The sequence below is a fragment of the Argiope bruennichi genome, chromosome 2 (assembly GCF_947563725.1).
Source record: "Argiope bruennichi chromosome 2, qqArgBrue1.1, whole genome shotgun sequence".
Classification (NCBI taxonomy): Eukaryota; Metazoa; Arthropoda; class Arachnida; order Araneae; family Araneidae; genus Argiope; species Argiope bruennichi.
The window spans coordinates 91,210,694-91,224,070 of NC_079152.1; the positions used below are offsets into that span (position 1 = coordinate 91,210,694).

A 13,377-nucleotide genomic window follows, 5' to 3' on the forward strand; every position below is an offset into this window, starting at 1 on the left:
ATCTTTTGAAAGGTCATTGTGTGATAGTATTGTCTGCTCCGCATAACAAAGTATTCTCGTTTGTAAGATTATCGAAATAATTAACGATCCTTTATGAATGACTACCGGCATTTAAAGGGAAAAGTATGGTAATTTTAAGCTTCCCCCTTCTTCTTTTAATTCAGGTGTAACAAGGGAAAAAAGAATGAATTTCCTTTTCGTTTTTTTCCTAAACTTTTCCTGGTAGTGCATTCCTTTAAATTCTACTTTTTGTACCAGTTGTTTTTAAAACAGCATTTCTAATCACAGCTAACTTTGTTTTATGAGAATTTTTTTACGAATCCTATGAGGTGTTACTCGTTAGACAATGGTCCCAAAATACTTTTGCCTTGCTCAATTCAAATTTCTCTTCTGTGCTCTACATAAACTCTAATAAGTATTTTTTTTAACAGAATAGTCCATAATTTGTGAATAGATTAGATAAAAATAAATGAAACATGTTTTAAATCTCATAAAAATTTATAGAAAGAGATTAAAAAATATAATAGTCACTAAGATGGGCGTTTCTTATTCACTAATATTTTTTCAAATCATGGAATTAAATCTGGCGACTCTCATTTTTTTTCCATATTGATTTTGATTTTACATCAACCACTGTCGGAAATCTAAATTCATAAAAATAAAAAATAGCAAACGGAATAAAAATTCTCTGAGTTTTAATTCTCATGAAAATATATAATATTTTGGCAGTACTCTTCGTGAGAAAATGAAAGTCTCCAAGTTGCCATAGAACTGCATTAGATAGAGCTGATAAGCAAATCTTATCTTACAAAATGATTAATATTGCAAAAATTTGCAAAAAACACCGAGCAAAAAATGTCGCACCTCTTGTTCTTTAATAGCGAATTTGTATGATCTTCTGGTAAGACAATAATTAATATTTCTGCTTCCATTAATAAGTAATAAATGTGTCAGAAAGGAACGATTTTTATGACTTCCAGAATTCATTCAACTGCTTTTCTCAATAAATGGCAGCGACAGTCTCTTGTTACGTTCTAGTCTGTTTTTAATCCTTTATTTATAAATGCACGCGAAACGGAATAATTAATCGATATGATTAATTTTTTATCCCTTTCATACAAATTTTTAATTTAATGTCGGAATAAAACATGAATAAAATATTTTTTTTTGATATCTTGACTTAATATTTCGTTATATGTCCAATTATGTTGATTCGATGTTAAGCTTGTAAGTTTCTTTTCATTCTCATCTTCCAGTTTTTTTTTTTTTTTTTTTTTTTTTTTTTTTTGTTAAATAACTTATTAACTTAACTTTCGATTTTCACTTCAGCACAAAAGAAACCGATATTCTTTTCTTTTTTTTTTACTCCAAATTTACATTGATATATTATTTCAGAAATGTCTAAATGGGGCGGGGTTATTCAAGAAATTCTTCAAACCTTAATAGCTCTAAATCAGAAATTAATGATATATGAAAAAGAGAAGATGATATTGATGACTCAACCTATTCGAATTGTGAGAAGTTGGAAAATCTAGATAAGATGAACACATCAAATAAATGTATAAATAAAATTCCTGGAACTCTAACCCATAGCACCCAACAACAACATTAAAGTATGAAAACATATAAGACTTCGAAAAAAAAATTATCATGGAATAAATGAAAAATTTAATCTTGCGCTCCTTATTGGATATCTATCTCACTTTTTTTCGTTAATTATAAATTTTTAATTACAATAGCTAAATATCTTCCTTTTTACAACACATTTTGTAAGAAGAAAAATTCAATTAAAACAAAGTATGCGTAAATTCATTTAAAAAAAATTAACTTGAACGATAGTTACGGAAGAGTTTACGCAGAAAAATCCTAACCTAGACGATAATAATGATATGCCTCTCTTTCAGAGGGTTATAAGTGCATTGGTAATAAATTTTAAAAATATTATTACCAATGCACTTATGTTCAAAGACTATCTATTTTCCAAAAAATTATTAAATTTAAAGATGCAGAATTATGGCTTTAAAGAGCTAGAAGAAGGAACAGCACTCCCCTGAAACGTATTAAAAAAAATCTAGAGTGGATAATCTTGAAATAATACAAACCTGGCCGAATAATGTCACGGATATGCCAGCGATACTTGCTGTTACTCGGCATAAATGCTATTTCATCCTTAGAATTATTTTAGTTGTTTCAGGTTTACTTACTCTGAATCTAATTAAAAAGATACCATTTTGAGTTGTAACAGCATTCTTCTAGGTATTCGATGTATTGTCCACAGATGCCACCTGTTTTCCCTGAAGCCACTTGTTTTACGAGTGCTTTTCTACAATATTTCTGTGAGTTCTGAGTGCAATGCAAACTTATCTAAATGTCCTGCCATTATCACTCAAGTTTCAGTCCACAAAATCAGCTAGTCCAGTGGGAAACAGGTGGGCGAGCTAGCAGTCATCCCATTTAAAAGTTTGAAATGAGCGACAGCTGCTCTTCTTGGAGCGGCATATAATTGGACGGATTCAAATGTAAAATTATTCAAGGATTGTTCGGGAATCATCTGTCTGGACGAATGAACAGTTAAAGATATTTGGGGTGGCTCAGAGAATCAAGTACTTCCAGCTAGAGTTTAGTACACTGGACATCGTAGTAACATGGTAAACATAATTGAAAAACGAATTGCAAAACATAATTGTGCCATGTAAGGTTGACTAAAGGCTGCATTGTAGGACGAACGGAATGCACAAGCAAAACCATTTAAAACTTAGTACCGTTTTTATTGTTTGCATTTTAAAAAAAGGCCTTGTGTAAAAGATTATATTTGCTTTTGTTGTTATAATAAAACTACCGTCCAAAAGCTTTCTCGCATACTCGCCTTACATGGTATTGGCGCACATTAGTCAAGAAAATCAGCATTTGATGTGAGTCTATCATGTCATCTTTGGCGAGTTATTTGAAAATTAATCCCTGACATGCGTTAAAAGTATCCAAAAATCAAATTTGTGTCTAACAAAAGATTCGTCAAAATCTCGAGTTCGAATTATTTTGAAGATTACTATACTTTCTCTCACTGCAATCACCACTCAATGCAAAAAGAACTCTACCTGGCGTTTTGTTCCTGATTCATGGACTCTAACTTAGACTGAGCCATTGTATATATTTATTTTTCTGTTTGTTTATTTCTTCATTTTTTTTTTATTTTTTTTCATTTGTTTATTTATATTTTTCTCTTTGATTTATTTATTATTATTTTTCTTTTTTTTTCTGTTTCCTAAATTTAAATTTCCTATCTTCGGCAAATTTTATTATTTACAAATTATGTTTCAATGATGCTGTTGGAACATTATGTAGACTCGTCTGCTTGGGCTATTTAGACCTCTCCACTTTTTCTTTTTATGCCTGCTACTTTTTCTTTCTTTGGCTGTTTTTAGCTTCTAGTACACAAAATTTTGAATAGCTAGTCCTTTGAAAGCTATTTACATTCCATTTTTTAAAATTTAATTTATGAGCTTTTACTGGTGTAACACCACTTTTGGTACACATCTAATGATCATCAGAATACTTCCTCTATACTACGATACAGAAAGTGAACTTTCTCAAATTCTTTGATTTTTTTTTCTTTGAATTCAAGAAATTCTTTGAGAAATACGAAAGTGTTATTTCTCAACTACACTTGTATACATATTTATTAACGGAAAAATTAAGTAGTAATTTAATAAAAAAAATGTAAAAAAATTATTAAATATATTATAAATTGTAAACCTATCAAAGCAATTTAAATTAGATTTATTAGCTAAAAAGAACGATTAAAAACTTGGCAATCTATATCTATACTTATACATAAAGCTCAATGTGTGTGTGTGTGTGTGTTGGCGCTCTACAGAAAAGACCATTTGACCTACAGCTACCCAATTTGGTACGTGTATACCTTAGAGGTCGGGAATGTGAACCTGGGGTCCCTTTTTTGAATTTTTAATTAGAATTTTAATTATTAATTAAAAACTAACTTTCCCGCGAAAAACTCTTTTCATTTTCCCCAACGCCAAATGAGTAAGGCTTAAGTTTTTTTTTCCCAACAGTAATGAGGCCAGAGTTAATATTTTTCGGCCGATTATTTCAAACGATTCTTTTTATTTTTTTAATGTTTTATGCATTTAAAATTAAACATTGTTAATTAATCCATGTTTCAGATTCATTCTGAAGTACTTTTGAATTAAAATAACACAGAATAAAGGAAATTAAAAATGTATAATCTGCAAAGCGTTACTCCAACTGGCGTAGAGAAATTCACGCATGCGCATTGTGTTCTGATTGTTGACAATATTATCAACGGATGATTCTTTATTTAAATTATTTTTAGATTAGTTGCATGCTTTTGTAATTAAATTGTATTTATGTTATATATTCTTTGTATATGTTTATAGTTTTAGGTACATTGTTTTTTAAGTAGTTTTTTTTAACCTGTTTTCAAATGATTATTTTAAACGATTCGTTTTATTTTCTTAGTGTTTGATGCATTTAAAATTAAACATTATTAATGAATCGATCTGCTCATGATGAATCTGAGAAAATTTTGTTGACAAATTCTTGAAATATTACATAAATTAAGAAAGATATTCTTTACTGCTCATAAAGTTTAAACGCTCAGTGACTGTTTTCAGTAATCATATTAACAAAAAAAAAAAAAAAAAAAAAAAAAACTTTGTTTCAGTAAAAAAATATTATCATATTATTAATTGCAAATTAATCATTTCCACTTAAATTTAAAGCATAAATTCTATGGGAGCTAACAGAGAATTAGAGCGATACATATTACGTCATGACTGAAGGCCTTTATAATATTATGAGTGAATTATATGACTATCAAAATTTGAAGTTTTGAAATATTTTGATGAAGAAGCTATTAAAGTAGGAATTGCATAAAATATTTAATTATTAAAATTTTAACGAACATTAAAATTGGCGAACCGGCTGATCGCCAAAGGCGGCTAGTATTAAATAAATTAAAGTCAGGAAAAAAATTTAAAGAAAAACATAAAAGTTAATAAAAATTCTTTTCATATCCTAAAACATAAAATTACAAGTGGACGGTTTGTGTTCTAAATCATTTATTTAATATATATTTTAACATAAAATCTGGGAATTAAAAAAAAGTTTTATAATGCATTATATATATATTCTAGGATAAATATATTCGATCTCTATACTTTATGAAAGACACAATGATTTATTTTGAAGTTTTCAACTTCTTAACATATTTAAAATAATATTAAAAAGGCATTTTCTTTCCATTATAATCTAAATGTCAAAAGCAATTGTAATTTATAAAAAGAAAAGGAGTACCAGATAATATTAGATGTAGAAGCCATATTAGATATCAGTATTGAAAACTGTGTTTCAACTATAAAATAAAAAAAATCCTAATATATTATGCAGAGAGTTCTCATAACAATACCGTTAGTTTACGGGTAATCTTTCTGTCAAGGCGTAACTTTGAAAACTATAAACGCCCTATCTATTTTTGGTTTGTTATCTGCTTTGGGCCCTCCCGATGTATATATTAATGGAGTTTAGTGTGTGGAGTTTTGAGTCAACGCCCTTTTTATGTTAGAATTAATGAAGGATAAAAAAAATTACTCTCTGAAATATTTAAAAAGAAAAATTCGATTAGGAGAATCACATTTTACATTCAACGATTTTTCAATTTTATTGAATTTTTGCAACGCATTATTATTATATAGATTCAAAAGCAAAGCTCTAATTTTGTTCTAAATACTGCAGTATATTAAGTATTCCGATACACCAATTATAAAATAAGATAGAACGCAAATTTTATAACTTTCGTAACATGAAAATTTAGTACATAATTTTTTTTTAATGTAACTGGTAGCCGCTCTTGTAATACTAACCATAACTGACTAATGATGTCAGAGACAGCGCCCTCTGAAGCCTAGTGGCGCTATGACTCAGTTCAGGTCAGGTGACGACATGTGTTGTATGCTTCGATACATGCTCTTATAGAATTTATTTCAAATTTTTATGTGTAATTTGTTTGTGTGTAACGTAACCTATAAATAAATAACTGTTACACTAATTCGAACATTTTACTGAACCCCTTAACAACCCCACAAACTTCCATATTTTCATTAATAAATTGCAGTTTTGTACTGACATTAATTCAATTAAAAACATTTTTTAAGAACCAATATTAGAAACATTAGGATTTTGTAAATTTATTACGAATTTACTACAAAGAATATAAATATTACAAAGCATTGCAAAATCCAAGATATATTGGACACTAAGCAAATATTCGTGTAAATTCATTCACGAAGTATAATTTCACACGACGTTACAGTCACGTGACAACTTTAACTGCGCATATCAAGTAACTGCAAATTTTTTAAGAAAACTTCATTTTTATGCTGTTTTTTCAAAATGCAAAATGGATTCAAATTTAATTTTTCCCGAAACATTTAAAGCATATCACATCATTCTTTTCTACAGTTGAATAATTTTAAATACATTTTAAATTTGGATAAAGCAATCTATAAAGCAAGGAAAACCAACAATTTTCCTTTTTTCTGATACAATTTCTGCTTTATGTACATTTATTTAAGTATTCAAATAACTATTTATAATTTAATTAGCCACTTCTGGCAGCCAGCTAGTTCACCTGAAATACTGCTATTGAGTAAAATTTTAATTAAATCTTTTATGAATAACTTGATATTCATGACTATTTCAATGATACATTTTTCAGTATCAAATTTTGATAAAATTAAAGCCATGATATTTTAATAACTTTACGCTCATTATGTTCGTTGTGCACATGAAGCATCCAAATAGAATAATAATTTACGACATCATAATGTTATTAAAATCGTATCTGCACGATTTGTCGATCTTCCAACTTTAGCGATGATATAACTTCACTTTAACATCTATGAACTTTACATAAGGAATAAAAAAAAATTTTGCTTTGCTTTTAAAAATGGAAGAAAATTGCACGATTAAATATTTGATGAAACAAGGAAAACGATTTGAATTTAATTGCAACAATGAAAATTGTTGTTGAACATTGTATTAAAAATATTTTTAAAAATTATCAAAAAAATTATTTGGTATTAGAAAAATAATTTTTTGAATTTTAAAATGGTGTTGAAATTGTTTTATTCTTTCGGAAGTTATTCTGGAAAAATACCAACATTTCATTTCACTTTTAATTAATTAAAATTTTAAAAAATCGTTCCGAAGTGCATATTCCCATCCTCCAAAGTTTATTTGTGCCAAAGTTGGTAGCTCTAGGTCAGACTGTCTGACCTACAGACCGATAATAGATAGAAAATCTGGCACACATTCTTCTCTGTATTATTAGTAGAGATTGTAATTGAAACTGAGTTAGATGATGAATTTACAACAGCTGCTTGATTTTGTGAGTTTTCTTTTAAAATAAAAGATCTTACTTTAGAAACATTCGCAAAAGTTCACTCCTTTTCTTTTCTTTTTGATATTTATTTACTATACCTGGAATTAATTTTTAAATAGATTACAAGCTGTCACATGTTTTACTTAAATTATTTAAAAACTGTTACATTTGAATTTGTTAATTAGTTATACTGGTTGTTATAGAGTTCTCAAATGAAAGAACATGAGTATTTCTCTTCAGAAAAAGCGGAAACTTAGAGGTTTGCTTATTTATAAACAGGATTTTATAATTAAAGAAAATTTCGCATCATGTGGAAAGTCTTTTTTTTTTTTTTCTTTCTGAATTCAAGTCTTGGAACATAATAAAAACGCTTGTAGGATAAAAAAAATATAAAAAGCTATTTTTCAGAAAGTTTGCACATAATTTTCTGAATTCCTTTAACAAATTTCGAGTATAAGAACGTTTTTTGAAGAAATAAATGTTTTCATCCAAGATAAGGTATTGCCAAAAATATTCCGCTTAAAGTTGAGCTTTCAAAGCTAATTTTTAAAAACTATTTAAAAATAAGTTCTTGTAGTCATGTAACAGCTGTTGCGAATCAAAGAGCTTATTTCTTAAAAAAATTTAGAAAATTCAGAAATGTGGAATGTTTCTCTACAAACAAAAAGTTACCTTACTTGAATTATACCTTGTTCCCTCAAAAAAAGAGAACCATCCCTCACCTTAGAAAATGAGAAACTAGAGATAAAATCATTGATAAAACAAAGAACTCGTACACTGAGCTGCTCCAGGTTTCGGCAAAATTAGTTTTTTCAAATGTCATTATCCATTTTGCGCTCTAGTGCAAACTGCATAATGACTGTTTTCCGAAAAGCTCCAAAAATGTCCTGAAATAAGTAGGAAAAGAATACTAAAATAAAAGTAAAAATCGAGAGGAAATTAGAGGAATCGACCGCCCCAAAGCGTGGGCGAACCACTTTGCGTGAAAACACGAATAAAAGTTCATGCCTAATACTTGGATTGCGGATGACAGCCCACATTAAGACCTTTGAACTTGTAAGAGTGCTTTTCGTCCTCATTTGCCCAACTTCGCACATTAAGGTCGTGTGAAAATTCTCATTCATATGATCAGTAATTAATTAAAACAGCCAATGCTAAGTTTTGCTTTAAAAGGTGAAAACAAATTTTATTTATTTGAATTAGAATTAAAATACAAATTTTTTTTTAAAAAAACACGCTTTTATTAAAATAATAGAAATACACTTTAAGAATTTTTTTTTAAATCAAAGCAAAGCTTGAGACATTGAAAACAGGGAAAATGTAATCATATTTGTAAAATTAGTCGTTTTTGGAACCAGTTGGTTCGTCGAGATTATTCGCTGCTAAAAATTTCAGTTAAATATTTTTTGTAATTTAGTCTTAATTTCTTACTTTGCTAGATCTGTGACTCATAATAATTAGATCTGTAATTCGTAAACTGTTTTAAAAGCCTTACACCATAATGTTCATTGTGGAATGCATTTCCTTAATTTTTTAGCAGAAGACTTTATGCATTCAGTTATATCACAGAAAAGAATAACAGTCTTTAAAAAAAATGGAGGTATTTTTTTAATTCAACACTGCTTGATTTTGAAGTTAAACCTTAATTGTAAATATAAAGGATTTTAAAAAATAATTTAAAAAAATTTTTATACTGAAACCTACTCAACACTGAAAAAAAAATCATATCTTCATAAATTGATCATCAAAAATGGGAAATAAGCTATTGAAAACCTTGAACTATTAGTAGCAGCAATGCAGATGATCAGAACTTTCAATTTAAAAATGGAATTAATTATTGTTGTATACTAAAATATTTTTTTAATGGATTAAAAACAGAAAAAAATATGCTGCAGAATAATTGGTATCACCTAAAAGATACTTTTTTGAAATTTAAGATGACGTTAAATTTTTTTTGCTGTAATATTTTAGGAAGTTATCGCTAGAAAAACCAAAATTTTTCTTAATTTTTAACCTTTTAAAGGATTATTTTTTTCTGGTCATATTATGTTTAAATATTTTTAGGCTTGAAATTAGAATAAGAAAAGGGATTCATTTAACTTATTAGATAAATTTAATTTGATTAATTAATTAATAATTAAGTAACAAATCCAGACACATCATTTTGTCTGAGATAAAGAACTGAAGCATCTAAGTTTCTGTCTTACTAAAAAAATGTGTCAGAACTTATGCCAACCTACATAATTTCATACAAAGATCGATAAATTTTGTAGGAAGCATACTTCTCACGGCCCTAGAAAGGGTTAATTAATTAAAAAATTTTAAAAATTGCTTCGAGATGTACTTCCTTGAAAGTACATATGCACCGAATTTCGTATCTAAATCAACAGCTTTGATTTGTAAAACACCAGTACATTCATACATTCGTCTTATTATTGACATAAATAATTTTAATTTTTATAGAACTCAATATTTTTATATTCCTTTTGGCTTAATTTCGTAATATCTTTCTTTGTTTTTTGTGTCGCAAGTCTTCCCAATTTCTGTCTGAAGGATATTGATTAAAAAAAAATAATTTTATCCCCTTTACTAAATGACTAAAAGCAATAAACTTGCTTATATTTTATTACACTTTTTTTTCTCGTCTCCATTATTTTTCACAATTCATTAATGGATAAATTTTCATTATCATATGATGCTTTTATGATAAATCAAAATTTAATTCATATTAATCAACTTACTGATCATTAACTTTTACAAATAAAATATACATTGTAACACTGAACTGTGCAGAATTTTAAATCTCTAGTGAATAATCGGATGCAAATTTAATTTGCAGAAATTTGAAATTTCCAAACCTGAAAGAAGTTAAGTTGAAATTTTTAGAAGAAAGAACATTTCTTTTTGTAAACAGCTGTGTTTGAATGCTAAGAAACTCTTTATATGTTTTTTCTGAAGACAAATAATTAAATTAATACCTAAATTGTTGGAAAAATCGTGTGCAAACGTTATATTATAGCAAATATCATAATAGGTTATAAATGTAATATATATTAAAAATTGGCATAAAATATTCCATCAATATTTCATGTTTGCATAGTTTTTATATGAATAAGAACAAAGGCTAACGTGTAGCATTCATTTTTCAATTTCTTTCTCAAAAATTTTCTATTAATTTAACATAAATTAGAAATACCTTTAGATGAATTTCAAGAATTTTCTCATCCATCAATTTTTTTTAAAGGAAAAAAAAGTAAAGACCATTGAAGTAGTAGTGCAAGATTTGCAAAAATTATATAAAATTATAAAAGCTACTGCCTGCATCGTATATTCTTAATCACGGAAGTTTTTATTAAAAAAGGATTAATTTAATAAATACGCCGTGATTTAGTGTTACGTATACAATTATCTAAAAAGAAAATGAAATCTGATTTTTTTTTAATATTGAAAATTTTATGATTATTTTCTGAAATAAGCATAATCATGAATTATAAGGATTATGATTTATTTAAAATTAGACTTCTATCATCAAATTAAGTATAATGGCCTCTAAAGTAAGTATAATGGCCTTTCTAGTATTTACCATTTTGCTAATCCAGACCTTATATAAATCTGGAGTTTTCAGTAAGGCGAATGGGGGCGCTATATATATATATATATCAGTGACCTTAGTGTGAATTAAATAGCAAGCTGCTACTTAGATTTTGAAGTATATTTTATAGTATTTATTTCTATATAATATTTATTATATTTAATATAATTTTATAATATTTTGTGCAATAAATAAAGTTTCAGCAATTTAAATGCATTTCTTAATGCACGTCCTCTAATAGGGCGCTTTCCTTTATCCTCTGCATTGATATCAGCCATATTTTTGGGAGATTATGACACTTTAAACTGAAAATAGTTAAATAAAACCTTTTTGGAGTAGCCCCACGAATGGGACTAAAGAGGTAAGACTGTATTATCGAAGAAAATATGAAGCAAAATGAATAACAATTATTCATTTTGTTATTAACAAAATGCAGCAAACTTAACTTAACAGCAAAAACTTTAAATGAACAACAAATAAAAGTTACTACACGGAGATAAATTGGCGATATGTTCTTTTACATATATCACGTGAGTGTGAATTGACTCCACTCAAAAAAGATAGAAATAGTTTTTTTAAATTCCTTAACACCGGTAAGAACATCCGGAATTTACTGTTGAAAGCACACAAGAATTCGGAAATTCGTTTTTACGCGGGAAAAAAACAAACAAACAAACAAAAAACACACCGAATATACGGAAATTAAATGCTTCTACCTTCTCTTCTGCAGAGAAAGTCAAAATTACCCTTTTTCAAAAGGCGAAAGTTGGTCATTGGCCCACGTGCTGACCTTGAAGGAAGTCACTGTGCTGGGTCAGCCGGCTCTCTCGGCGACCGAATCGTGATTCGAGTTTTAATAGTACGAAGAGCTGGGGAATTTTTCCTTTATACTCTGTAATTTTGAATTTGCTGTAACGCTACAGCGAATCACTTTTTAATGAGCTTAAATTAAAGGCAAATGTAAATAAAGTTTGCATTTTAGTAGATTTTACTATTACTGAAGTTAAAGAAATGACATGAAATGTAAACATAAAGTAAAATTTTGTTTCATTAGAACGAAAAAATACATATATAATAGTTAAAGGTAAAATTAAAAACTACTATCTAAATTTTATTTAATGTAATGCGCAGATATAATTAAAGTGAAGTTTATAAATATAATAGTCAGTGTTGGTACAGAACTACGTGAGTCATTGCTTTGATTCATTTTAAAGAAAATATTTTTTTGGTTCAGCTTTTGAATCATCTTAATAATGTACATGTAATAAAAATCCAGGAAATCGGGTGTCTGTTCTTCCCAACATTTATATATTTCCATATGAAAAAGTAATAAATTTGTCTTTGAATAGTCAAATTATATTTTATATATGTTAAATGATAAAATATTCTCAATGTGTATTAATGAAAATATTCTAAAAATATTGAAAATTGTTTTGGTAATTACATTTACACGCATGCGCGTTTGAACGGTATGAAATGCATTTGTTATATGTACATTGTAATAATAAAGACTAAATTTTAAAAATAGTATTAAGACAAACAACTCATGTTTAAACATTATACTATGATGTTTCGGAATTGAGATTCAAATCTCCTTAAATCTTTTTGCTTCTCAAATCTTTTTATTAACTGCTAATCACTTTGGCAACCAACTGGTTCAGCGGGAATATTAATTATCTTTACTTCATTCAATTAAATGGTTTAAATTTAATTTCATATTCACGATACCGTGAAATTGCTAGACATTAAAAATGTGTCTTACATATGTTCCGCTCATTATATACATGAGACTTTCTAATGGAAACCAGACAGAAAAATGATATCATGGTGCTATTAAAAATGTAAATGTGTGGTTCATCTATTTCATAAATGTTCAGATATTGTAATTTTACCTTTTTTTACATCTTGTATACTATACAGACAATAAACAAAATCTTTCTTTAACTTTCAACAATGGAAGAAGATCACGTGATCAGACAGTTGATGAAACTATGAATATGGTTTGAAATTTAGATGATCTACTGTTGGAAATTAAATGAAGAAATGTTTTTAAAAGATTACCAAAATTGAGCAAAAATTTATACTACTATGAAATTCGCGTAATTAAAAAAACCATTCTTCAATTTTAAAAGTTATAAGACTCATTTTTGAATGACGACATGTTCGAAAGTTATTTAAAAAAAATGACAAAATTCAGCTAAATTTGTAATTAATTAAAATTAAAAAAAAATCGCTGTCCGAGGCTTACATTTCCACCATGCAAAGATTTAATGATGCCATCCCCACCATGCAAAGATATAAGATGCCATATTTGGTATTTGTAGGTCAAATAGTTTGACCTGTTGAACGTCAACATTCACACACA

General features: G+C 27.8%; 1 protein-coding gene across 4 annotated transcripts in view; it reads right to left on the minus strand.

Annotated features, from left to right (window-relative positions):
* The window catches only part of LOC129960092 (uncharacterized), a 118,773-nt gene that overhangs the window by 45,728 nt on the left and 59,668 nt on the right, over positions 1–13,377 (minus strand). The window lies entirely within an intron of this gene.